The sequence below is a fragment of the Rhinoraja longicauda genome, chromosome 15 (assembly GCF_053455715.1).
Source record: "Rhinoraja longicauda isolate Sanriku21f chromosome 15, sRhiLon1.1, whole genome shotgun sequence".
NCBI classification, from domain to species: Eukaryota; Metazoa; Chordata; class Chondrichthyes; order Rajiformes; family Arhynchobatidae; genus Rhinoraja; species Rhinoraja longicauda.
Window position 1 is genome coordinate 28008786 of NC_135967.1, and position 27572 is coordinate 28036357.

Genomic DNA, 27572 nt, shown 5'->3' on the forward strand with positions numbered 1-27572 from the left:
TAGTCCTTGACATTGATTGATTCCAGCCCACATACTGTAAAGTTTCATAACACTAACCAAGTAAGAAAAGGAAACCTCCTCCTGATTTTCATCTACAGTTCTTCCTTAGTTGATGAACCAGTGCTATGCTATGCTGAACAATGCTTGGAGGAAGCATTTCAAGTTCCAAGGTCAGAGAATGCACGTTAAGTGGGGAACTTCAATGTCCTTCACCAAGAATGGCTGAATAGCATTACTACTACGCAAGTTGGCTGAGACCTGAAGGACATTGCTACCAATAGATAGGTGACAAAAACTAAGTGAACTAGTATTCGATCACTGAGGATATTAAGTCCCATCTTCAACTGAGGATACTCTTCATTGAATTGCGCAGCACTACAAATCTGATAAATGGGTGACAATAGACAATAGACAATAGGTGCAGGAGTAGGCCATTCGGCCCTTCGAGCCAGCACCGCCTTTCAATGTGATCATGGCTGATCATTCTCAATCAGTACCCCGTTCCTGCTTTCTCCCCATACCCCCTGACTCCGCTATCCTTAAGAGCTCTATCTAACTCTCTCTTGAATGTATTCAGAGAATTGGCCTCCACTGCCCTCTGAGGTAGAGAATTCCACAGATTCACAACTCTCTGACTGAAAAAGTTTTTCCTCATCTCTGTTCTAAATGGCCTACCCTTTATTCTTAAACTGTGGCCCCTGGTTCTGGACTCCCCCAACATTGGGAACATGTTTCCTGCCTCTAATGTGTCCAACCCCTTAATAATCTTATACGTTTCGATAAGATCCCCTCTCATCCTTCTAAATTCCAGTGTATACAAGGGTGGTCTGAGAAAAGGTCTGTCAGTTCAAAGATGAGCATTTGTGCAATGCTATAGACCTCCAGAAGCAATACATTCCTGCAAATGACTGAAGTACAGACAGATCTATGTGATCCAGTGCATCAATTACAAAACGTCAGCAATAAGTAGTTTAAAAGGAAAATGCCAATTTTGGCCTCTGGTGCAAAAGGATTGGAATTTTATAATAAGGTTGGGGTTCCACCATCAATATCCACATGAATACCTTAGCTACAGGGCAGGCATAGGCTGGTCACTCCAGTTTGTTAGTGACTCATCTCCTGACATCGTAGATTTTTCCACCATCTACCTGGCACAAAGCAAAAATATTTTCCAGTACTTTACACCAGTGTAATGCCAACAACTCTGAAGAATCTTAACACCATCCAGGACAAAACAGCCCACTTGATTGAAGCCACAGTCAACACCCTAAACATTCTGTTCCTCCACCACTGGTGCACACTGGGCTGCAGTGTTCACCATCTCTAAAGTGCACTGTTGTTGCTTGCCTAAGCTACTCTGATCACACCTCCCAAACCCAAACCTTTACCATAAAAAACAACATTTGGCTCATGAAAACATCAACTGCAGGTTTGTCTCGCACCATCCTAATTAGTTTAGTTTTTAGTTAAGAGATAAAGCACAGAAACAGGGCCTTCGGTCCACTGAGTCCGCACCAATGTGCGATTCCCACACATTAACACTAGGGACACAATACACAATAGGGACAATTTTACATTTATACCAAGCCAATTAACCTACAAACCTGTATATCTTTGGCATGTGGGAGGAAACCAGTGATCCCGGAGAAAACCCACACAAGTCACGGGGAGAATGTACAAACTCCGTGCAGACAAGCAACCATAGTCAGGATCGAACCCGGATCTCTGCCGCTGTAAGACAGCAACTCTACCTCTGTGCCGCCGTGCCACCTAATGTGAAATATATCACCAGTCCTTCATGATCACAGGGTCCAATTCCTGGAACTCCTTATCCAGCAGCACTGTGGGAGTGCCCTTCCCATGAGGACAGAATGATTCACAAAGAAAGCTCACCACCACCTTCTCAATGGCATTTAGATATGGACAATAAATGTTGGCTTTGCCAAAGATAGGCCACATTCTGAAATCTGAATATATAAGATACCTTATGCCCACAATGTATGCTACTCTACTGGCCCTCTTCTCAACATCTTGTTGAACTCCTGATAATTCTTGGCAAGTCAGCTTGTCTGGCAAATCCAGTCATCACAGATGTAATCAGTGCATGCTGAAGACTACATGACTGGTTTCATACATGCTAGTGAAGTCATTTTCTTTCACTTCACTGAAAATTTTGATGAGTAAAGGTTTGATGATGTGTCCTTTTTTGGAGGGAAATAATGGGGTGACTATTCAGTGGATTTTTAATAAAAGATATTTCTGTCTCCATTTAATTGATCCTCTTCTCACCTACCTCAACCCCAGCCCTTTCATCCCATGAGCCAGAATCTGCCTGCGACTCCATTCCTCGACAGACTCTCACTTCCACCATTTCAATGATTTGACGAGTCTCATTCACCGGCCCAAAGGCCTGGAGATTCTGAACTCCACAGGAGCTCAACAAAACACCAGGGAACCAGCTCAAACAGTCAGAGGGTGGGAGGATCAGCAACCATAAATGCAGATGACATGGCACAATGTTTTAGTCGAAAGAAAACACAATATCAGGCCATGCATAAATCCAGATTTATGTTAAGGCAAATTGGTGAGAAATGAATCCTTTGCTGTGGCAGAGGATTGTTGAAACAATGATGAAACAAATCCAAGTCAAAAGAAGTGGTGGTGAAATTCTTGTCAATCTCTTGTGGTATTACTGAAGATAAGTCTGAGATTATAACTATTCCCTTGTCTGGCTGTTATGTTCATGTTGCTGCCTCTCTTGGTCTCTTTGGTATTAGAAATTATTTGAGGATTATTACAGTTTAAATATGTGCAGAAAGACACCCTAGAAATATTTATAAATAGATATATAAATATCTTTATAGGTGGAGTGGGTAATGTAGGTTGATACATTTTTACACAGAGATGAATTCTGTAATAGACAAGCTCTTAAAACTACAAACATGATCAAAAAACTCCAGCTGATGGAAATTTGAAATCAAACGGAAAATATAAAACTTAAAAGAACCGGAGTGGCTTCCAAGGTGCTCTGGAAAAATAAGACAGTTAAGTTGCATAAGCATGGGAAAATAGAAGGTCTACTGAATGAAATCAATGAATGAAAGAAATAGTGGTGCATACAGACTGTAGAGAGGTGAAACATTGCAGGATGAATCGCCCAGACAATAAGTATGAAATTATCAGAAATTAACAGATTTGAACAATATTGAAGGACAGTGGCAGAAAAATCTTGTTGACACCAAAATCTTGCAGCATTCCAATCGTCCAAATCTCACTCCATGTTATCCCCAAAAACTCAGCTTCCAACTGTCCATAACAGTAGCATTTCCTAAGAAAGAGAAAGTAGTTCGACTCATTAAGATCTGAAATCATTAAAATTGATATTAACATTACAAAGAGCTGCAATGTGCCTCATTGAAAAGTATTATGTTTACTTGTGGGGAGCAGATGTTCTCTGCACCCAGGGAGCTGAAAAGTTTCAATTTAACATTGGAAGCTGTAAGATTTATTGGTAATTGCTCTCTCGTTTTGAACTAGATTTGTCCAACCAAGAAAGTGGGAGAGAATATTGGGTGATCATTGTGTTCTTCTACATTTACCTTATAGAGTGCCAAAAAAGGAGTGTAGACGTCATTATGGAGAACAGGGCCATTGTCATGGACCGATAAAAAGCCAATGCATCTGTACTCACAAGACCACAAAAAAAGTAGAAAGCAAGAACCTGGTCCCTCAAACTGGCCCTGCCATTCAATATGATCTGGCTTTAAGTCACCCTCTGTCCCATTTCCTCAGAGCCCTCAATTTCTTGATCTTTAAAATACTTAGCTGTAGATCATAGAATGTAGAATGGTACTGCCGATAACAGGTCCATTGGCTCACAAGGTTCATGCCTAACATGATGTCAAGTTAAGTGAATCTCCTCTGCCAACATGCAATCTGTATCCCTCTATTCTCTGCACATTCATATTGCCCATCTAATAACTTCTTAAATGCTAATATCATATCTGCCTCCACAACCACTCCTGGGAACCATTCCAGGCACTCACCATTCTCTGTGCAAAAAACCTTCCATGCACATTTTCTGTAAATTTTGCTCCTCTCACCTTAAAGCTATGACCTCTAGTCTTTGACATTTCCACCGTGGGAAAAATATTTTTACTGTCTACCCTATATGTCTCAAAATTTTATACACTTCTATCAAGTCTCCCCTCAACTTCCACCATTCCAGAGAAAACAAGTTTGTCCAACCTTTCCTTTAGCTAATGCTCTCTAATCCAGAAAGCATCCTGATAAATCTCCTACACTTTCATTAATGCCTCCACATTCTTCCTGTAATGGAGCGACCAGAAATGCACACATAACTCCAAGTGGTGCCTAACTAAAATCCTGTAATGTTGCATCATGACTTCCTTATTCTAGTACTGAATGCCCTAACCAATGAAGGCTAGCACGCCATGTGCTGTCATTACCACACCATCTATTTCTATTGCCACTTTCAAGACTTAGACCCCAAGATCACTCTGTCTCTCAGCACTATTAAAGGTCTTGCAATTAATTGTATACTTTACCCTTCCATTCAACCTCACAAGGTGCAACACCTCACACTTGCTTGGACTAAACTCCACCCGCCATTTCATCATCCATTTCTGTGGCTGATCAACATCCCACTGTATACTTTATAATCTTCCTCACTCTTTGCAACTTCACCAATTTTGGTGTCATCTGCAAACTGAATAACCAATCCATCTACATTTATGTCCAAGTAATTTATATATATCACAAAAAACACAGGCCCCAGCAAAACTCCATTGGTTACAGACCTCCAGCCAGAAGAACATCCTTCCACGACAGCCCTCTTATCCTTTTTTAAGTAAACTAGTTCTGAATCCAAATGATCAAGTCATCCTGGATCCCATGGATCTTAGTCTTCTGTATCAGCTTACCATGAGGGACTTTATGAAATGCCTTCCTAAAATTGATGTAGAAAACAAGCATTGCTCTACCCTTATCGATCACCTTTGTTACCTCCTCAAAAAACTCAATTAATTTCATAAAACATAACCCACCATGGGCAAAGCCATGCTGACTGTCGCTAATAAGACAATTCAATTGCAAGTATATTCACTTTAAATATATCTAAAGATCTGGTCTCCACCAATCTCAGTGGCAGAGAATTCCAAAGATTCACTATCGTGTGAAAGAAAACATTTCTCAATGCAGATACAGCCTAACTTACCAACTGTTTCCACTTAATTGTTTTTTGTTCAATATTAGTTTATTTTACCACTTAGTTTTGTACTGGAAATGGTGGATCGTTGACGAAATACTTGCTTTACTTCTACCTATGTTTAGGATAATCTGATGAGTAAACTATCAGTTTCTATTTAGTTTAACTGTTTTCATAGTTTCTTTACATTTTGGCACTATGCATGATTAAAAGAGGTCAGTAATTGGAATCAACAGCAAAGCAGAGGGGAACCCATCATTTCTATTTGATCGCACATAAACATATTGGAGCCCTCAAAACAAATTTGCATTTCATGGTCCTGTCAGGTTTTGGTGAGAAACATCGCCATGGCCTCTCATATAATCTGACTCTGCCTGAGGCTAGAATCCATGCTGCTTATTACTGTGATGTTTACTAACCAGTGAAGAAAAGAATAAACCAGCAAAGCAGCCCTAATAAAACGTCATCACTTGTCTGGCTTTGCTTTGTAGATCCTGCTCTTCCTCAAATATTCAATTTTCAACAACCTAAAACACCACATCCTCTTTTAAACCTGTGTGAGTTATAAAATATGAATGATAACACAACACCTCCAACATGCCTTTGTGCTTTATAGCATTCATACACTGCAGTGATGGAACACTCAGAGCGTGAGAGCAGATATTTAGGAACAAATTATTAGTTTTATTAGGAGCAATTTTAAGACATGGTGAGGTTTAGATTGCTAGATATACATGCATTCTAGCTCTTTTTCTCAATAGCATGCCCCACTGAAAATTATACTTATTCCTTTTTAGCTGCTAAAACATTGGTCTGCACCCTGTTACCCTTCCGAATTCTCACTGTGTTGAAACAAAAGCCAGCATTAATTCATCTTCTCCCAGAACTTCTAAACAATGGAATTCATTTTCGCAATGCTCTTCTTGCATCATTTAGTACCAAATGGCTTCTAAAATCTTTGTTCTGTAAGAACAACCAATAAATTCTAATTTCTTGTTCCTGTTCAAATTTGTTAATGCCCCACACTATATACTAAGGCATTTCACATTTACCTTGCTTACAATTAAGGATGTGAATTTGGGTAAGGTATATGAAATTTAATAAAGTTAATAGTGTAGTGATGCCACTGTAAGAAATATTAACTTCAAATATGCTACTACAGCAAATCTGAATCTTGTTAGAGAAATACCATATTCCTATTCTTCGCTCAAGGCTCAACAGTTTCAAATAATGAGAAGTCAACAATAAACTACATAAAAACCCCATTGGTATAATGAAATGTAATGGCATAGCCGAATCACTCCTTTATGCTATTACTTTCATTCAGGTGAAATACAACTTTTATGATCTTTGTAGCAACTGACCCAAACATCAACTACCCACCCATCCCACCCCTCCTATTTCCAGACAGAAAGCTGGCCTAATTACATTTATGGATGTAAGCCACTTCCAAAGGTTCCAGTGCAACCTATACTGAAATTCAAAGAAAACAAAGACCAACATAATTTGTGCTATTAGACCCAGCAGACTCCTGGAACAAACACCGATTTACAATTTGGTTAATAAACTGGCAAGGAGAGTCGGTGAAACTGTACTTTCAGCTTAATCTCATAATCACATCTATCAGTCATTGTCCCGTCAGACATCTCCCTCCAATAAAACAGATTATCCACTGTACCTCTCTCAGATATTGATCAGATTGTGAACATTCTGGAGGTGAAGTTTTGAAATATGAAGAGTGTAGGAATGCTATTAGTTCAAAAAGGAGATCTAAGGATCCCATTTGGAGACCCATGCGAATGCTGATCACAGTGATTGACTGTTCCGTTAGCTAGATTTCTGCTTGTGTTCCTGGAACCTACAGGGGATTTTGACTAAACTAACACAGGCAGAACCTAATTGATTATCCAGGTTTACTTCATCGCTTGAGCGGGGTGAAGAAATATGGCTTTAAATAATTCAGAATGCAAACAGACAAAGAAGAAATCAATTCAGGTAAATCAGGTATTGAGTACTGATAAAGGTAGAGGCAAGGTGAAACCTACGTATGCACAAGGCTGTGGTGCTGCTGTGAATTTAAAGAATTTGAAACAGTCAGCAAAACTGAAATTGAACTCTTTGTTCAATATTTCGCCCAATACAACAACCTTTTCGAAACCGTGTTCAGTGTTGATTTTTATGTTAAAGCGCACAGATGTAGAACACTACCAAAGTTAAAAAGAATAAAGAATTACCATCTGTAGGTTGTTATTTTATTGCCTAGATTTTAAGACCTCTTGGTGGCAAAAAGATGGAAAGAGAGAAGATAAAAGGAATTCTATTGTTTTGAAGTTCCAGTGGTTGAATTAATGCATTGATTTTAAGGAAGAGGGTAAGAAAGTGCCAAGCAATGTTTAAGCAGCTGAAGATAAACAGGTAGAAAGTAAAGTGGAACATATCTTTGTGATTTTATTAAAGATAGTTCCTTATGATTATATATGATAATATATGGGTAACCTTTCTGACATGCACTGATCTTTTTATATGAAGAGTAAAATGGAATTTATTGTGAGTAGTTAAAGATATTAAAGTTATCTAGGTTGCTGGAACCGCATGGTCTGATCTAGGTCTATTGACAATTGCAGCAGTTATTTTTAATGCAACATAGAAAGAATTTGGAATGATTCTGGAGCTTAAATGATAGATTGTTTTTGCGAAATCAAAAACAGTAAGGTGGGGAATGGGAGAAGAAATGGTATAGGCAATGAAGGAAATGGGCAACAAGAAAGAATAGGGCCCTTGTGTATTTGTGGCTGAGGACTCCCTTCTGCTGTAAGTACAGCATGGTTTTCACATAGGCATTGAATAGACTCTTAATTTAATGGTTTTTTTCACAAAATGCTGGAGTAACTCAGCAGGTCAGGCAGCATCTCAGGAGAGAAGGAATGGGTGACGTTTCGGGTCGAGACCCTTCTTCAAACTGATGTCAGGTGGGCGGGACAAAGGAAGGATATAGGTGGAGACAGGAAGATAGAGGGAGAACTGGGAAGGGGGAGGGGAAGAGAGGGATAGAGGAACTATCTAAAGCTGGAGAAGTCAATGTTCATACCCCTGGGCTGCAAGATGCCCAAGTGAAATATGAGGTGCTGTTCCTTAATTTAATGTTGTACATTTGTTTCTAAATGTTCATATTTTCCTAAAAGAATTATGTAACTGTTTAACCACTCATCTAAGTATGTTAGAAAACAGGAAGCACATCTCCAAAAAGCTGTGCTTGCAGTTCTCTTTATATTACAGGTTACTTGTGGATCTGCTTTGTGACTGCAAAATAAACTCTGTTCCGCAAAGACCTGAAACATTGCCTATGCATGTCCTCCAGGGATGCTGCCTGGCCCGGAGTTACTCCAGCACTTTGTGCCTTTTTCGTAAATCAGCATTTGCATTTCTTTTTGTCCGCAAAGTTGGTTTACTGTTTTGATCAGTCTGATGCTCTTCCTAATGCTCATTTATACTTTTATCTGAATTAATATTTTTTCATTTGTGACCACAGATTGTGGTTGAAGTAATTTTTAAACTTCTGTGGCTTAATCCTATAATTCCTTCCCCTTATATTTTGAATCATAGACATAGTGATGGAATTTTTGTTTTATTGTTGAGTAATCCTTAATAAGAATTTACAAACAGTTATCTTTACATTTATGTTATCATCTCCATCCCATCATTGACTTTATATTTGCTCACCATCCACTGTGCAGTACCTTTAATACCACTACTACCACCCATACACTCACCCCACACTTCCATTCAAACTTCTGGCTCCTACGAGATGACATATCAAATCTGCCTTTAATCCAACAATGAATTAATCCTCAAAAGGCAATTATTATATTGTGCTGATCATCTCCTCCACACACAATTTTAGGAATTTATAGCATAGAGAGGTATTATTTTGTTTCTGTTGGGTCTTTGCTCGAGAAATTCAAAATCATTCATAATGCCTTCTATTTGCAGCCCCATATGTTCCTCTGGTTTAAACAGTTATCTAGCTGTCCTTTAAAAATGCAATGATAAAATGCAAGGAAAGCAATCAAATCTCTGACAGCATGCATTATTAAGATATATCTTCAAATCCTCTGCTTGTTCCTTTTAGAAATCTGAAATGTTGTACCCATTTTCATTGGCACTTCAAACAAAGAAAATAATATTTCATTATCCAACCCCAACGAAGCATTGACTCACTAAAGATGTTTATTAAAGCTCCTCTTAGCCTTTTTCTGCTCCACTGGCAATCATTCCACTTTCTTAGATGTGTCGTTATTGTGGTTTCTTTTCCATTCTATTGTCTCAATGATTCTTTCCTGTATATACTTTCAGAATTTAATATTACCCCCTAATGGAGTACCTAAAACTGCTTTCAATCCTCCAGCGGTGAAATGTTACCTTACACAATTTTTTCATAATCTTAGGTTTGATACTCTGTCAATATCTTTAAAATACTACCGGCTATCCCTCCGGTACTTTTAGAACCAGGGAATGTTATATTATACTAGACCAAGTGGACCCGTTGGGCCCAAACCTCTCCTGCATTGGTGCAGCACCCTGTTCTCCCCCCTCCCCTCTCTCCTCAACCCCCCCTCCCCTCTCCCTTCTCCCCCACTCCCCCCTTCCCCCCTCCCTCCCTCCCTCCCCTCCTTTTAAACTTAAAAATGTGAATAACTAAAAATATAACACCAATTTCAATAAAACGACTTGCATTATCACTAAAGTGACAATGGTGAGTAAGGTGGGCCTAAAATTGTTGCGCTATCGTGTACCATTTTGGCTGAAGTTCAGTCACAAACAAGATAACAAACGAGAGTTTTAGTATATAGATTATGAGGTTACTCTGTTCTTCCACATCTAGTAATGCTTATTAATTAAGTGCATGCTTTCATTTCTTATTTTCCACTTCAAAGTGAATTATGATGCCTATATTCGACAGACCAATATTTTTTCTAATTCAATGGAAAGTGAGCTCATAGGCAATACTTCCTCTATCTCCAATATATTTTATCCTTGTGGTGATCAGTCATGAAAAGACACATCTCACCAGTTCCTTCCTAAGCAGAATAACAGTGAACAGCCTGATACTGTACAGTATAGACAATTGTCGATCCTGCCAATCAAAATATTAAGATCAATACTTGCACTGCACTTTATACAATCATAATGAAGTCAGCAATTGATATTTTAACCTATCATCTTTTAAAAGCACTTTCAACAAAATAGATAATTTATTGAAAGAATATTGCCAAAAAAACTGTTGTATCTGGATCAATAAGAATAAAATACATTTAAATAAAACAATGTTAAGGCTCAGAGAATTAGGTAAAAAGAATAATGTACATTCCAAAGTAAAATAATTTATTGAGTATTCCCAAGAAACAGCTTTTAATTTTAACACACTTATCTATAATTGAGTCTGGTGCCTCTTAGACGATCAGGAAAGGGAATTATTTTCTTAAAAGAACTGTATCCTTTTCACCAAATCTATTGTCATCACCTCTCTATCCAAAATCATGTTTTAATTTTAAAATCCTCATCTTTATTTTCAAATCCCTCCATGACCACGAGCCTCCCATTTTTTTTGTAATCTCATATAGCTCAACACTCTCTTGAATTCTAATCTGTTTATAAATCCCCAACTTTGGACTTTGGTGGCCAAAGCTGGAATTTTGGATATTCCACCTGAATATCCACCATCAGACTTTCTCCCCTTTCTCTCTCTCTTCTTTTTAGATGTTTAAAAAAAAATTACACCTTTAGTCATCTATTATACATCATCCTCCTTTGTGGCTCACTTAAGGACGACACAGTGATGCAGCGGTAGAGTTGCTGCCTTACATTGCCAGAGACACGGCTCTCTCCTGACTACGGGTGTTGTCTGTATGAGGTTTGTACGTTCTCCCTGTGACTGCATGGGTTTCCTCCGGGTGCTCCGGTTTCCTCCCACATACCAAAGACGTACAGGTTTGTAGATTAATTGGCTTTGGTAAAAACTGTAAAAATTGTTCCCAGTGAATAGAATAGCGTTCGTGTACGGAGTAATCAATGGTCGATGCAGACTCAGTGGGCCAAAGCGGCTGTTTCCACACTGTATCTCTAAAGTCTAAAGGCTGAGCATCAACTTTTATTTCGCCTGGGCAGTTTGCGGCCCGGTGGTATGAACGTTGACTTCTCCAACTTCAGATAGCTCCTCTGTCCCTCCCTTCCCCTCCTCCTTCCCAGATCTCCCTCTATCTTCCTGTCTCCACCTATATCCTTCCTTTGTCCCACCCCCGACATCAGTCTGAAGAAGGGTCTCGACCCGAAACGTCACCCATTCCTTCTCTCCCGAGATGCTGCCTGACCTGCTGAGTTACTCCAGCATTTTGTGAATAAATCAACTTTTATTTAATGGCCTTCACTTCAAATACCTTGGGCCACATAGTTACGTTAAAGGCCCTGCATTAATATGAGTTAAAGCCCCTCCACATTTTTATAGTTCTCAGAGCATTGATAAAATTTATTTTGTACATGTACTGATGATCACTGGGGTGTCCATCTAGTGAGCAAGCTGACCCAGTATCTGAGCTTCCACGTTGGGTGATCTAGGACAGTTGTTCACATTCTGCCGGCTCCTATTCTCCAAGTAATAACATGAGGGCTGCAGTTGTGTGGAATAAAACAGAACAACTGCTACAAGAGATATAAATTTGGCACTTATAAAATCTACAACAGTATTTATTTCAAATAGCATTAGAAATATATAATACTTAATTTTTCTTGGTATTTACATGGATAATTACAGCTTTGCATGAAAGTGGTTTGTCAGAAGGTGACAAAGGGATGGTGTTTATTCTACACTTAGCATCTTGGTCTCAGTTGTGGCTAGAGGCTCATTAATGCCTGAGGTGGCTCTTTCCCTATTGTACGTGAGTGCAAAAGTGAATTCACAAGTCTTGTAGTGGTTCCAGAGCTATCTTAGCATGGCTCATGACATTGAGTGTTTGTTTCCTGGCATGGTATTGGGATTGGAACTGTTTCTGTTCAGACAGTGTTGTCCCTTAGTATCTGCCAGTTGTGGCAGATAGTTTCTGCCAGGTATTGTCATGAAATTCTACTTTCAAAAGGTTGAAGTTTGTTACTTATTGCAGTGGTGCAATGAGGGGGTTTGTTTTGGAGTTGGCACAATGAGAATAGTGGATATACTTGATGGTGGATATACATCATGAGGCTGCAATGCATTTTGGTACAATGGCCTTCACCAGTCGGGGTGTTGAGTATAGAAATTGAACATTATGTTGCAGTTGTACAAGACATTGGTGATGCTGCACTTGGAGTATCATGTTCAGTTTTAGTCACCCTGCTTTTGGAAGGATGTCATTAAGCTGGAAAGCATGCAGAGAAGATTTATGAGGATGTTACCAGGACTCAATGGCCTGAACTAAGAGAGAAACAGCTGGGTAGTTGAAGATTTTATTCCTTGGACCACAGGAGGCTGTAGTGTGAGCCTGTAGAGGTGTATGAAAGCAGAGAATAGATAGAGTAAATACACAGTCTTTCACTCAGAGTAGGGGAATCAAGAATCAGAGGGTATAGGTTTAAGGTGAAAGGAGAGGAGAAAGATTAAATAGGAAACTGAGGGGCAAGTTTGTTCACTCAGGTGAGGGTGGGTGTTGAGTATATGGAATGAGCTGCCAGGGGAGGTAGTTAAGGCAGGTACTATAACAGGATTTAAAAGTCACTTGAATAGTATATGAATAGGAAAGATTTAGAGGGATATGGGCCTAACATGGACAAAAGGGATTAGCTTAGATGGGGCATCTTGGTCGACAGGGACAAGTTGTGCTGAAGGGCCTATTTTTGTGCTGTATTACTCTGCAATAAATATAAGATAAGTGTCTTTGTTTGAAGATCTGGTTTGCATTTGAGGGTGTAGGAAGGAATTGCAGATGCTGGTTATACATTGAAGACAGACACAAAATGCTGGAGTAACTCAGCGGGACAGGCAGCATCTCTGGAGAGAAGAAATGGGGATGTTTCAGACTGAAGAAGGGTGTTGACCCGTAGCGTCACCCATTCTTTCTCTCCACTGTTACATCTCAGGGTGTTGTGTGCATGTGTGCATGTGTGCGAGTGTGTTTGTGTGTCTGTAGGTGTCTGTCAGTCACTCTATGTTTGGGAGTTAGGGGTAGAGATGAAGCAAACAGGGTGTTGGGAAACAGTATTGAATAGGATGAAAGTGTATGCAATAAGATTGTTCATGGTCATTTCTGGGTTAAGTCATTTTACATTTGCATGTCAAACTCTGAGTAAACTTCAACACGCATAATGACAATGGCTAAATAAGTCCTGCGACAATTTGTCACACAATATCATTTTACAGACAATTATTCTCCTCTGGCACTGAAGGGCATTCAGATAATTACATCGATTTCACTTCTTTCTATCAAAACGAGAATAAAACAATGCATTTATTTTATCAGTAAAGACACATATGCTAGTATAATATAGCGAAATGTCAGGCTGATACACATTACTGAAAAACTTAATACAGGCTACTCTTACCCATGGTGGCCTATCCTGATGATTCTTGCTTCACCTGCATTGCCATTGGCAACATAGTGCTGGACCATGTACTGAGATGAAGTAGGATTTCAAGTTTTGATTATAATTCACACTCGCCTCCAATATCACAATTTTTTTATACTTGCCATTATCTAGCAACCCTGACAACCCAATTCGGAATCATTCATATGTTTGTACTTTCCAAATGTGTTACACATGAATTAGTGTTTAATAAAAAAAGTCCCTTGCTTTAGACAGGCATCATTCTGATATATATCTCTTTCGAACCCGCCACAGTATGTGGGGCGGCACAGTCATCAATCGCAATGCACCCTGACCAAAATCAGGTGGAACAGACAATTGTGATAAACAGCACTGTGTCTGAATCCTTATTAATTAGTGCATCAGGATTCATTCTAGATGCATTAGTATGAGTGAATTTTTTAATTAAATATTTATCATGCAAAATTTTGTAAATGTAGGTGCTTATGAATATTTTATTCATAATTATTCATTTTTGTGTATTGCCTCTACTTTGAATATTCTGACAAAGCATTAAAACAAACATTGTTGTAGTATGTTGCATGTAACATGGATTTTTTTTTAAGGTAAAAAACCTTGTTAGAAATAATCGGAAAAAAGATGAAAGAGATTTATCATGGTATATTAGGATTATCTAGGTTATAATGCAGTGGAATATCTTCCCATTGATTGTCACGCGAAACTGGTACTATTGTCTGCTAATAAAACCCACCACAATTTCTCTTCAAAATTATCATGGCTATGCAAGGAGGTTTGGCAGCCAGTAAAATGACTTCTAACTGCCTTATTATCTGTGGGAGGGAAGGAGGGAACTCTATTTCTGGCTCCACTTTTGAATAAGTACATTCTCCTTATCAGTATAATTGAAGGAACAACAACATCAAGGAATCAACAGCGGAATGTCTTCTGTATCTATTGATGCATTCATGGAGGATCTGCTAAGATAATTGAGGGTCATAAGGACTCAGTTGAGAGCAAAGTATAGAAGATCCCCAAAAAGATTGAGGATATTTTAGGAAGAAGCCTAGGTTCAGTTGTTATATACAGATTTTAGATAGTAACCTAGATTAAAAAAAAGTCTTAACATTTGACCCAGAAGCATGGCTTTCTTTGTAAAGATTGTGCATGAAAGCAAGTAAACCTGGGAGAGGTTGTGGCTCCAATCATTTCCAGGTGAAATTTCACCCATTGACAAATTGGCCCAAGCCTTTCCATGTGCAATTCTCCTCCACACATCAGGCACATTCCTGAATCAGTCATACACCTAATGACATCTCTAGCTGGGTACCAATGTATCCTTCATTACTGACATAAACGGAATCATCTGGTATGCTACAATTTTTAGACTTTAAAATTTAGATTTTACAGGGTGGATACAGGCCGTTTTGGCCCACCGAGTCCACGCCAATCAGTAATCACCTCACACACTAACACTATCCTACACTCTAGGGACAATTTTACAACTTACTGAAGCCAATTAACTTACACATCTTTGGAGTATGGATCAGAGAAAACCCATGTGGCCACAGGGAGAACGTACAAACTCTTCTCAGAGTAGTCACAAGAAAACTAGGAGGACATCGCATTAAAGGTCTTCAATGAGAAATTAATTAAATACTCTCCTTTCAGGCACTGAATTCAGCCACACGCGAAATCTAACAACCTGAGTTTTCAATGCTCAGGGTATCTGAACCTTCATCACTGATTATTCCATCACAAATATCTTTTAGCATGTTGTTACATGTTACAATATCTACCTTGTTTATCATCCTGCACCTTTCCCCACTGCTGTGAAGCCAGTTCCAGTGGCTGGTTGAGCAGTGCAGACTATTCTATGAGGAACATTCATTCACACAGATGGCATGTGTCCCCCTCCACCAAGATCTTCCCCATCTCCACAGTGCCCTTTTCTGAATCTGATCTATGATGGCCATGGGGGAAGCTTCATTGAGGCCCAACACCTTCCCAGAAAAAGCATGGCAAAAGCTGTTCTGCAGTACTGTTAACCAATGACAAAATATTAACAGATAACATTTCTGAATGTGATTGAGACTGATAGAATCCATTTATTTGTGATCTTCTGAAGAGAAATACATCAAAAGGGGTGAATCCCATTCTATGTTTGTAAAAAAAATGAATGAAAAAAAACAAAAGTTCCAAGGGATGAAAACCTGTCCGACCTAACACCTTGGCACAAAAGGAAGAGCAAAATAAACTAGGTCACCATCGAGAAATTAGTGTAATGCCAAACACGCTTAAACTCTTGCAGCGCTTCTTCTGCAAACCTGATAGAAAATCATTGTTAAAGAACCATACCATTTTCAATTTCCACAATTGTTATGTCTATCTTTGTTATCATTTTTATTTTGTATAGGTCTTGCTACTTTCATCAAAATTATCTGCAATGTCTTTTCAAATGTCGTTTGAGTTATTCCAAACTTTATTTTCACCTCTCCTTTACAGTTATTGCACACTCATGATTGCTATAGCCAGTATTATCTGAAGAAGGATCCCGACCCAAAACGTCACCTATCCTTTTGCTCCAGAGATGCTAGTATAAACCAGCATCTGCAGTTCTTTGTTTCTAGTTTTATCTTGACCCTCTCTTTGTAAATTTCATTTTAATATTAATCACTAATTACCCACAGGCTCTTTGGCTTTGATCACAGTCTTTCTGCCTTGCATAAATATATTTTGTAGACTTCTGATCTTCTACTTGAAGAATCTTGTTAATAAACTTTAATAAAATTTGAAGAGCCTTGTCAATAAATTTTACTGCCAAGTTAGTTTTGGTCAGTTTCATTCTTATTCTTATTCTCAAAAATTGCATATTTCCAGTTGAGCAGCCTTATCTTATCTTCTATTGGTATCTTTGCTCACATTAAGCTCACACATGTGGTTGTTATTTCAAAAGAACTTATACTGCTACGTCAGAATCCAATGATTAGAATAACCTACAACCGAGCAGAATCCCATTACACCATGTAAAGCAGATTCTCATCATACAGCAGCCGATAAAATCTCACTGCACAGTTCCCAATGGAATCTTATTGCATAGCTTCGAGTAGATCTCATTAGTTTCAACCAGAATGCCATTCCAAAGCTTCCACTAGAATTTCCTCACACAACTATTTTGTACCATACCATCAAAAAGCATCCAGCATTCTCCTGCCATGCAGTCCAATTGTGTGGCCTCTTGTGTAGGGCAAACTCTCTGTGACTCTTGACGCATTCAGAGCATGTTTAACGAAAGTACACAAAAATTCAATTATTTGGAAATGTCACATTCTGAAGCTCTTCAAGGGACAGTGCCTTTCCAAGAGAGTTCAATTTAAATGCATTTCATTAAAGGATAAATAATATTTTACATATTTATGAATGTAATCTTTTAGGTTTATCTATCCTCTCCAGGGGCTGTATTTTGAGATTCCCAAATGTAAGAGTGCATTTGGCAGTGAGTGAAGAATAACGAAGCTCCATTTTCTGATTTATCAAGTTTTAACTTAATTCCAGCAGTAAGTTTAAAGATATGGAATTTCTGTTTAAAAGAGTCTTCCCAGAACTGTCTATAAATGATAATAATTATTTTCTTTCCCCTTATTAAAGGCCACAGAATTTAATGATTCGGGGACCTTTCTCTGTAGAACTGTGACATACCTTACATTTCGCAAGGTCTTGACCATTCCATAAAAGTTCCACAATCTCCCCGGTACTACCTATTTGAATATGACTACCAGCTGATCTGAAGATATTCAAACTCAGCAGACATGTCGATCCAGAGCACGCAATTCCACACCAATTCCCATTCTGATGTATTGGTACCTTCTTCAGTGAATAGAGCAGTTCTAAGATGCAGGCAACTTCTCCTTGTATCTCATTCATGCAATAGCACAGGACACAACGACAAACAATCCAGCTTCTATGAGTCTGTTAGTAATAACTAAATAATGCTTGATAAATCACAAAAATATGTATTTGCATTGTTTGTTTTGCCTTTTTGAAATGTTGCCTTTATAATCCCGCTTCTTCTCTATCAAATAGAAATTGGTTGAAATTATAAATTTATATTCTAACGATGGATCATGACTTTATGAGCTCATATATGTTAGGTTATTCCTCCAAATGAGTCCTTATTCTTTCATAGTTAGAGAAGCTTTTCTTTAAGCTGCATAAATTACTGCTATACCTTGTTCCAACCCAAACCCAATTTCAACATGGACATTCCAGTTTTAACAGAGGTGCTGGGATAGGATTATGGGTCGGTGGTTAGGCTACCAACCTGCTCCTAGGAGGCATCTTCTGGATTGAACATTTTAATGTATACTTTTGATTTTTTTCGATATCCCCTGGTGAACCAAAAATTCTGACTCCTGAGAAACATGACACAGGAGGTGAGGACCAAGCATGGAAAAGGCAAATGTTTTCCAGCACACTGTATTCTGGGAATACCATAATTTACATTTCTCACTAAAAAGCACATCTTTACTCCATGTCTGCTTGATTTTCCACACCATCCATGATCTTCTTACCCTCAGCCATGACACCCTAGATCCCAGCTGTAGACATCCAACTTCACCTTCATTTTCTTAAAAACATTCATAATGAACTTTCCCTCATAAAATTGCCAGACATCTTCGCCATCCTCTTATTTCAGGAATCACCTTCATGTTTATGAAATAAATAGATTGCTTATTGATTTCTGTTTTTGGAAAGCATCTTATACAAAAAATACGTAGATATCACACTAAAACAGGCTATAAATTTCCATGAATGATTCTAGTTCTAGATGGAAACAGATGGAAAGCCAATACTTAAAAAAACACTATTAGCTATTCCACAGTATCCCCCCATGGGATACAGTGGAATGGTTGTTGCCTCACATCTCCAGTGGCCAGGTTCAATTCTGATCTCCGAAGCTGCCTGTGTGGAGTTTGCACATTCTCCCCATTAATGTCTGTGTTTGCTCTGAGTGTTCTAAAGGTGATGATTGGTAGTGTGCCCAGAGTGTAGATCAGTGATATAATCTGGAGAAGAGTTGATGGAACTGTAGGAACAATGGGTTTGGGTAGGATTAGTATAAATGAGTGCCTTATTGTCAGTGTGGAGGCAACAGATAATTACATTGAGGAGTCACATGTAAAAGGGAACTTTGAACCAAAGGTTCTGAAATTTATTCAACAGTGCCATGAAATAACAGAGAGGCTTTGAAAATGTGGTACGATTCTGCCTTAACCAATTTCAAGATGTGTCATACAAATCAAAACGTTTCTTCAAGTTCATTTATAATGCTTCTAAGCCAAGTCATACATTGGCCAAACTGTTGTAACAACTAATTTATTTTGCTAATGAAAGTGGTCTAGATATTTTGTTGACTACTTCTTCCTGGTTGCCCATGGATTACCAGATTTATTCAAATGAAAACCGAAAATTCTGGAATAACTCAACAATTCAGACAGCCTTTGTAGAAAGAAGTACAATTAACATTTCAGATCTGGGATTTTCCATCTGAACTGTGAAATAAATAAGTTAACTATGGCTAACTTGGGTCAGACGTTAACATTTTCCAGCATTTTCTGCTTAATTTTCAGATTCCCATCAGCAGTAGTTTTTTTTAAAAATTCCTTTACCAGAGTTATTGAATTGAATTCCACAGCTTTGAATGAAACAACAGCCAAAAGGTTCACGACGCACCAAAGTGCCCTTATTAGGGTTTAGTACGATATTCCTTTATCCAGTTCTTTAATAGAGACATTATGTAAAATAGGATAAGAAAATAACTGCAGATGCTGGTACAAATCGATTTATTCACAAAATGCTGGAGTAACTCAGCAGGTCAGGCAGCATCTCGGGAGAGAAGGAATGGGTGACGTTTCGGGTCGAGACCCTTCTTCACTATGTAAAATAGGATAATATTCTGCAATAGTATTCAATATTGTAAGGTCTCATAGATAAGCAGTTCCTTCACTGATAATACAAACAATAACTTCTACTTTTGCAAGCTTTTTAATTATGTGACGTTCATTTTCCTTCCAAAATTTCATATATTAATGTGACCAAACAACTTATTTTTATCACTAATCTATCACATGAACCATCAACTGAACCATCCTATCAACAACTAGAGAGCAGTCCTGAGTTACTATCTACCTCATTGGCGACCCTTGGACTATCTTTGATTGGAGTTTACTGGACTTTAACTCGTACTGAACACTATTCACCTTATTCCCTTTATCATGTACACTGTGCATGACTCGATTGTATTCATGTACTGTCTTTCCACTGACTGGTTCGTATGCAACAAAAGCTTTTCACTGTACCTCGGTACACATGACAATAAAATAAAATAAACTCAAAACATTCCCATTGCCCATTAACATTTTTTCTTCCATGAAAATATCCATAGCTTTGTGCCAGACCAGTCTTGTTTTGTATAATTCTCACTATTTCTAGAATCTTCTTCGATAACTCACCCTCTGTCTCTCACTTGCTCTATTTCTCAGCCTTTGTTTCCATTTTTAGTAATTAAGTCATGCAACATTCAGGCACCTTGCCATGTTGTTCATTTAAAACAAAATTAAATACTGCAAATGCCAACTTTACCTAATTGTGTATTCAGAACATTACAATCATATAATGAATGCAAACAAGTATTCTACACACATTTGCCTACATAACAACACAGAAGAGATCATTTATATTAGTTGATGATGAATAATAATGTTTCAGAAGGGATTAAACATTTATTTTATATTGTAAATTCTGCTATAATTTTTAAAGAATAAAACCCATTAGTTCAAGTCTCTGGACTGTGATGTTTGGATGGATTGTGACTCACAGAACTCCTTGGATGAAAAGATTTAATGCGACAAAAGTGGCAAACTAGTAAATTTAATGTGATCTTCACCGATAATGCCCTAGATTCTTAATCACTATCTGTAAGCATTTACAACAGTATTAAATTCACATACGAAGGGATGGTAATATCCTTAAAATGAAAAAAAGGCTTTCAACTATAAAGAGCCTTCCATATTGCTTTCAGGATGTAGCAATGCACTTTATAGTCAATAAATTATCTCCAATTCCACTCATTTCCCTTCTGGCTGCTGCAAATTGTCTCAAGTGTGTAGGGAGTGCTTGTAAAAGTGAGTAAACAGAAATAATGTGAATGGTTGAGCATGGACTTGATAGGCCGAAGGACCTGTTTCCGTGTTGTGTCTTTCAATAAATTCAAGCTCCACAGATGATTCCAGAATTGGTTTGTACTTCCAGCTTTTTCCATTATATTTCAGATCATCAGTACTTACCGATTTTGCATTTTCGTAGGATAACACATATCTTTACTTTCAGTTCCATCTGATAGAAGAGTATAATGTCAGAATTGATGTCTACTACCCACCAAATGCAAGAAAAATTGAAGGCAAAGTAAGCAGTGTTAACTCCATTAGGGAAGTCTTCCAATCTAGTTTATATCATCCTATCAGCATATCTTTCACTTCTAATCACTTCAGTCAAACCTACCAGCCCTCACTTAAGTGCTTTTTTGCTGCTTGGATCAACTACAACTTACAATAAATGTACTTTTTAAATCGCTCTCATGGAAAAAACTTTTCTCCTGAGTTCCTAATTGGATTTACCAGTAAACAAATTATATTTGTGATCCCTAGTACTGGTTCTTTCTCAGTCTACCATGTCATATCTACATCTACTAATTCTTCAACAATTCCTTTTGTTACTTACGCATAATTGGGCAGAAACACAAAATGGTTCTAAAAACCACAAATCAAAGAGAGTAAGGAGGACGTAAAAGGTTAAAATAAAAACCAAATTCAAATGTATTAAAACATTAGTGGGCTGGATTACTGCTTCCTCCAGAAGAGAGTTCAAGTGGTTGACTGACAACTTGCACTGACTGGCAGGTTGGTAGTCCCAGAGGGAGGTGCAGTCCATTTTGAAGGTCAAGCCTCATTAGCATTATGACATGGGATGGGGGTCAGTGATCGACGCTCCAGGTCGGGCATTTACCAAGGGATGAGTGTCCTATTCAGAAATATATCATTTAAGGGGTGCCATTAATCCTAATGTGGAGAAGGCAACATTGTGCTGGGTACATAAAAGAGAAACAGCTGTTCTGTCACATTATGAAGAGGAAAGCATGGCACAGATTCTAGTTTATAGTCAGATTAAAAACATCCAGTGTCAGGTTTTAAACACATATTGGTGGAAATTCCTTCACTTCCAATTATTCATTGGTTCCTGGAGTGCTTTGTCAAAAATAACAACATTCATTCAACATTGGAATAACATTGTGAATGTATTTCCTAAAAAGATAATCATTCCTGTCAGGATGTAGGAGACCTATTAGGAATTACAATAAACATCCATAGGCCATATTTTCTGCCTAAATAATTAAATAATAAAGAATGTTCTTAAGGCTTGTGTTAATGTCCATTGATCTGCTATGAATGTATTAACAGTGCCTCTCGGCAGTGAAAGTCATCAATATCCTTTTATTTGTTAGCGATTTTGTTATATACTTTCCCTACAAGAAGCACTTTTTAGGGCAAAACCTGTTTCAAAGAGATGTTAGAAATTTCCTCATAGTTTTCCATCTTTGAGGTAGAAACAATGAACTGCATATGCTGGCTTACAAAAAAGATACAAAATGCTGGAGTAACTCAGCAGGTCAGGCAGCATCCCTGGAGAACATGAATAAGTTTCAAGTCAGGACCCTTCTTCAGAACTTGATGTGAAGTAGGAGAGTGGAAGCAGCCCCTGTAATATTCACAACATTGTTGAAGAAACACAATTTGCACAAATGGAAGTTTGTTGGAGATCTCCCACTGAATGATGGTAATTGGTCTGAATGACATCTTGGATTCATCCAATTACAATTTAATCAAATCACTTATTACTGGACCATTTAATCAGGGGTATTTAATCAGGGGTATATTAAGTGTCTCTTGTTACATTGTGGTCAACAGTATTTAGCAGCACGAAAAAACTATTCCTCAAACAAGTTGACATTCCAACAAATCTTTCTCACACTCTTGGTAATGTCGTCCCATTAATCTGCCATTATATTCCCTTACCCCTAGTAGTTATCCAGCTTCTCTTTAAATGCATTTATGCTAGTCATCCCAACCACTCATCGTCACAATCGTTTACACACAATAATCATTCCAAAAGTGGAGATGTTTCTCTTGAGTTCTTTGCTGTCTTGATTGGACGTTATCTCATATTTATTGCCATTAGTTCTGGTCACTCTGCAAGTGGAAGCAGCTGTCTGGAAGTTCCTTCTCAGTAGGCAGTGCTGACTTACTGGTATTAGGATAAGGCAGTCTACTTCTGAAATACATGCCACTGATTAAATGAATTTCAGATGCAGAGGCCAACACACTGATACTGCTGCATAGTGCGTTTTACGCTACCAACTGGAATATATTTCTAATTTTATCCATATCTATCCCATCAAATCTTTCATGGACTTAACAAACTCTATCTGACTACTTTGTCTTTTTTGGGAGGGGGGGAGCAGCTCAATTCTGCCCAATTATATTTAATAGGTCCAACCGTTCTGCTCTGTTACCATGAGAGTAAATCAATATTACACCTTCAATGTTCCTGCATTCTTTTTAAGATATATGGATTTGAACTATTTATATTATTCCTCATGTGGTCTCCTCAAGCATTGCTTCGAAATGTCATGTATCAGCCACAAATTATATTCAATTTGGAAATATCTAAATCCAAAATTCATTCCAATTTATTTACACATTATCATCACATTGTAAAGAAACATGCAACATTTTAATGAAAGTTCACCTTTTGTATATTTAATTTCCAACTATTCTTTGAAACACACCCAACAAAAAAAAAATCATTCTCACTCTAAAATTTGATGCAATAATACTGGTATGATTTGGATATAATCAAAATAAATACATGGAAACATCTGGCACAAGAATTTGCCTCTCAATAGAAAACATATAATCTAGGAAGAATGATATCAAAGGTGACAATTTAAAATTTCTTTATAATCCCTGAAGGCAATCAAGTAAAAAATTGAAAGATATTAATCTACCATTACCCTCTACATTATTCAGGCATGGTCACTCAGTGACAGTTTATTCATTTACACAGTTCCACATTAACACAATCACCAGCTAACAATGCCATCACTGACATGTCAGTTTTACTCAATTGACAGAATTTCTGCCTCAGGGTCAAAGGATTGTGGGTTGAAGGCACACTCCCAGACCAGAGCAGAGAAATCCAGATTGATTAGACAGTGCAGTGTTTAGGGAACAGAGCACTTTCATGGCATTTGAGCTTCTCTGGAGGTACAGGGCTTTGCACATTTAAGGCTATTTACGCACTATTAATTACTGGAGCATCTGGAAGAGTACCCTGTCAATTGAATCATTCATGGGAATAGTTGGTGTCATAGTTTCATAGGTGCTTTCCTTCGGATGAGTCACTTAATCGTGGCTCTATCTATTTCCGTTAAAGACATTGAAGGCACAATCAAAAGAAGTATGTTTCCCAGTGTCCAAATAATATTTGTTCCCTAAACACCATCATTAGTCCTTTTTCTCTCATGTATGCTTGTGAGATCATTGGTTATGAAATAACATTGAAAAATATCAGGATTAGGTCAATTCTGAATTTAGGTTCAATGCTTTGATCATTGGTAATAATGACATGTTTTATGATGTATGAAAGATGAAGAGGTGGTACAGGTATTGTGGACTAACATCATTTGGAAATTGGTAGATGTTCTGTAAATGGTGCCCAAGTCCTCAGGTCTTGATCTTTAACAAGGTCTTTAACAAATAGCTTGAACTGATTCCTTCCTACTGGGAGTTGAGTCCATTGAAAACCCCTTTTTTGTATGTATACAAACTCAGAGATGTTCATAAGTTCTAGGAGAAGAATTAGGCCATTCAGCCCATCAAGTCTACTCTGCCATTCAATCATGGTTGATCTATCTTTCCCTCTCAGCCCTATTCTCCTGCCTTCTCCCCACAACCCCTGACACACTTACTAATCAAGAATTCATAATCAAGGAAATACAACATCAAAAAGTCTTGACTTTCATACAACAAAGTAGCATTGGGCACTGATTAGTGAAACAATTGTTTTTGTGAATTATTTTGATTACATCAGGATTTGTGTCCCTCACGTCAGCCTTTTGCAGAAGATAACACAGCTGTTGGTGCATGAGGGGGAATAAGGATCAAAATGCTTAAATATTGCCTGGAGTGGGCCAGTTGGAACAGCTTGTCTTTTCTATCTAACACTTTAGCGGGATGGATGATGCATGGATGTCAACTTGTCAGGCTGGTTTGAATGGCTGTGCACAATAACCATAAAACATCCCACCTGAGAGTACTGAAGACAATGCTGTTGAATTTCTCCAATGTGTTGAACTGAAACTAGCCTAAAAAAATAAGCTCAAATCCAAACTCTTTTTTAAACTCCTTTGCTTATAAACAAGGGGTCAGGTGCAATTTATCACTGCATGTTCAGTTCTGAATCCTCAGTGTTACTAGGAAAAGGATTGGGGGGGGAGGGAATTGCTGATTTTTTTTCATCGGAACATTGTGCTGATAAACGGCATGAACTGTACAGCAGAGGTTTTAAAATTTCATTTACATTATTACATGTTGACTAATCTGTGACCTAATTTGTGTGATAATTCCTCACTAATATGTTTTAACAAGCACTAATATATTCATGAGATATAATACAAAATTATAAGGTACACAATTATTCTCTCCATGCACACTTTTCCATCCCTCTTTGAAGATTGTTGATTCAATCCTATAGGAATTTTTCCTTTACAACTGATGCATTCTCCTAGTTGGTGGAGGCACAGCATTGATGTCATTATTATCAATGTGAAATCTGTTTTTTTCTGAAAACCTCACGGGAATATTGGTCGTGTCAGACAAAACAAGGTGCCGAAACCAAATTAATCTCATCACTCTGACAGGAGGGAAGTTGGGTTTAAAACAGTCCCATCTCTCTGAGAAACAAGCCTTCTTTTAGCTCAGCCACGTTTGAATAATTAATTACCAATATCATTATGTAGTCATTACATGTCATAACAATATATCTGAGAGGTGAAACTTAATATTCTGAACTGAGCAAGGAGGAAGGCTGCACAGAAAATGCCAATTAAATATTGATACAGACTAATTGGGCACAGGATTTATGACACATATTGCCTTTGTTCTGCTTTTCAATATGTGAACTCCTCAAAGTACAAAGTCCTCCGATATCAGCTCTCACAGACTCATTGTGCTTGTACATTTAACCCTTAAAAATATGACAGGCAAGCAGAGTTTTAAGAAGCTGAACAAATAATGGCTATAAAAAATGATCAATGGCTTTGTTTCTCCAACTTTATTGTGGCCCCCAGGATTTAGGATGTTTTCAATGTTGAAGATAGGCAGACAGATCAGGATTAGTGATTAGATACCCAATATGTCTGCAACCACTTTGCTAACTCATCACCTATTCTCGTGTTTCTAACCACTTGGTCAATGAGGTTGTGCATCACTGTATATCAATAATACACATAAGGATGGAAACCAGTACTGATTGCACAGACACAAACAGGAAAGCCAAATGAAATGTATATCTGTGAAAACCAAAGGCAAAATTTGTAGTGTGACAAAGTTTAAACTAAATCAGAAACATTTACATAACTCAAACCCAAGAGTAAGGTGATTATTTGAAAATCAATGATAATTCACACAAACATGAGAAATAAGAAATGTTAATCATCAAGCATCAAGTCATGAATGTCAGGAGTTAAGAATTTTTAATTGTCATATTAAATGACATCAGAGCAATGAAATTCATACCTGCTGCATTTTATTAATATATTTAACACTCGATAACCATAATAGTGTTAAACGAAAGACCGCAGTGAACCCAAAAACTGAGTGCAGTGAAGATCATAGCGAAATTAGTGTTGTGCAGTGGACTTTGGGATTGGGGAGAGATTGGATAGACTGGGTTTGTTTACCTATTGGCAAAGAAAGCTGAGGGACTTGATAGAGGTATACAAAATAATGAAGAGGTATAGACAGGGTAGATAGTCAAAATCATTTCCTCATGGTACAGGTATTAAAAGCAAAAAGACAGGTTTAAGGTGAAAGGAAAGAGTTTTAATGGGAATTTGAGGGGAAGTATCTTTACATATCTGCATATCTCGCTACCAATTAAGGTGGTAGAGTTAGATGCAATTACTACATTGAAAAGACATTCAGATAGGCACTTTAATAGGCTAGGGATAGAAAGACTTAATGCAGGCAAATGGCATTAGTGTAGATTTTCCAAAAAGATCGGCCTAGCATGATAGGTCAACGAACCTACCATGGCCTCCACAGAATTCCACAGATTCACTACCCTCTGACTAAAGAAATCTCTCCTCATCTCCTTCCTAAAATAACGTCCTTTAATTATGAGGCTATGACCTCCAGTCCCAGACTCTCCCACGAGTGGAAACATCCTCTCCACATCCATTCTATCCAAGCCTTTCACTATTCTGCATGTTTCAATGAGGTCCCCCTTCATTCTTCTAAACTCCAGCGAGTACAGGCCCAGTGCCGACAATCGCTCATCATAGGTTAACCTACTCATTCCTGGGATTATTCTTATCCTCTCCAGAGCCAGCACATCCTTCCTCAGATATGGTGCTAAAAATTGCTCACATTATTCCAAA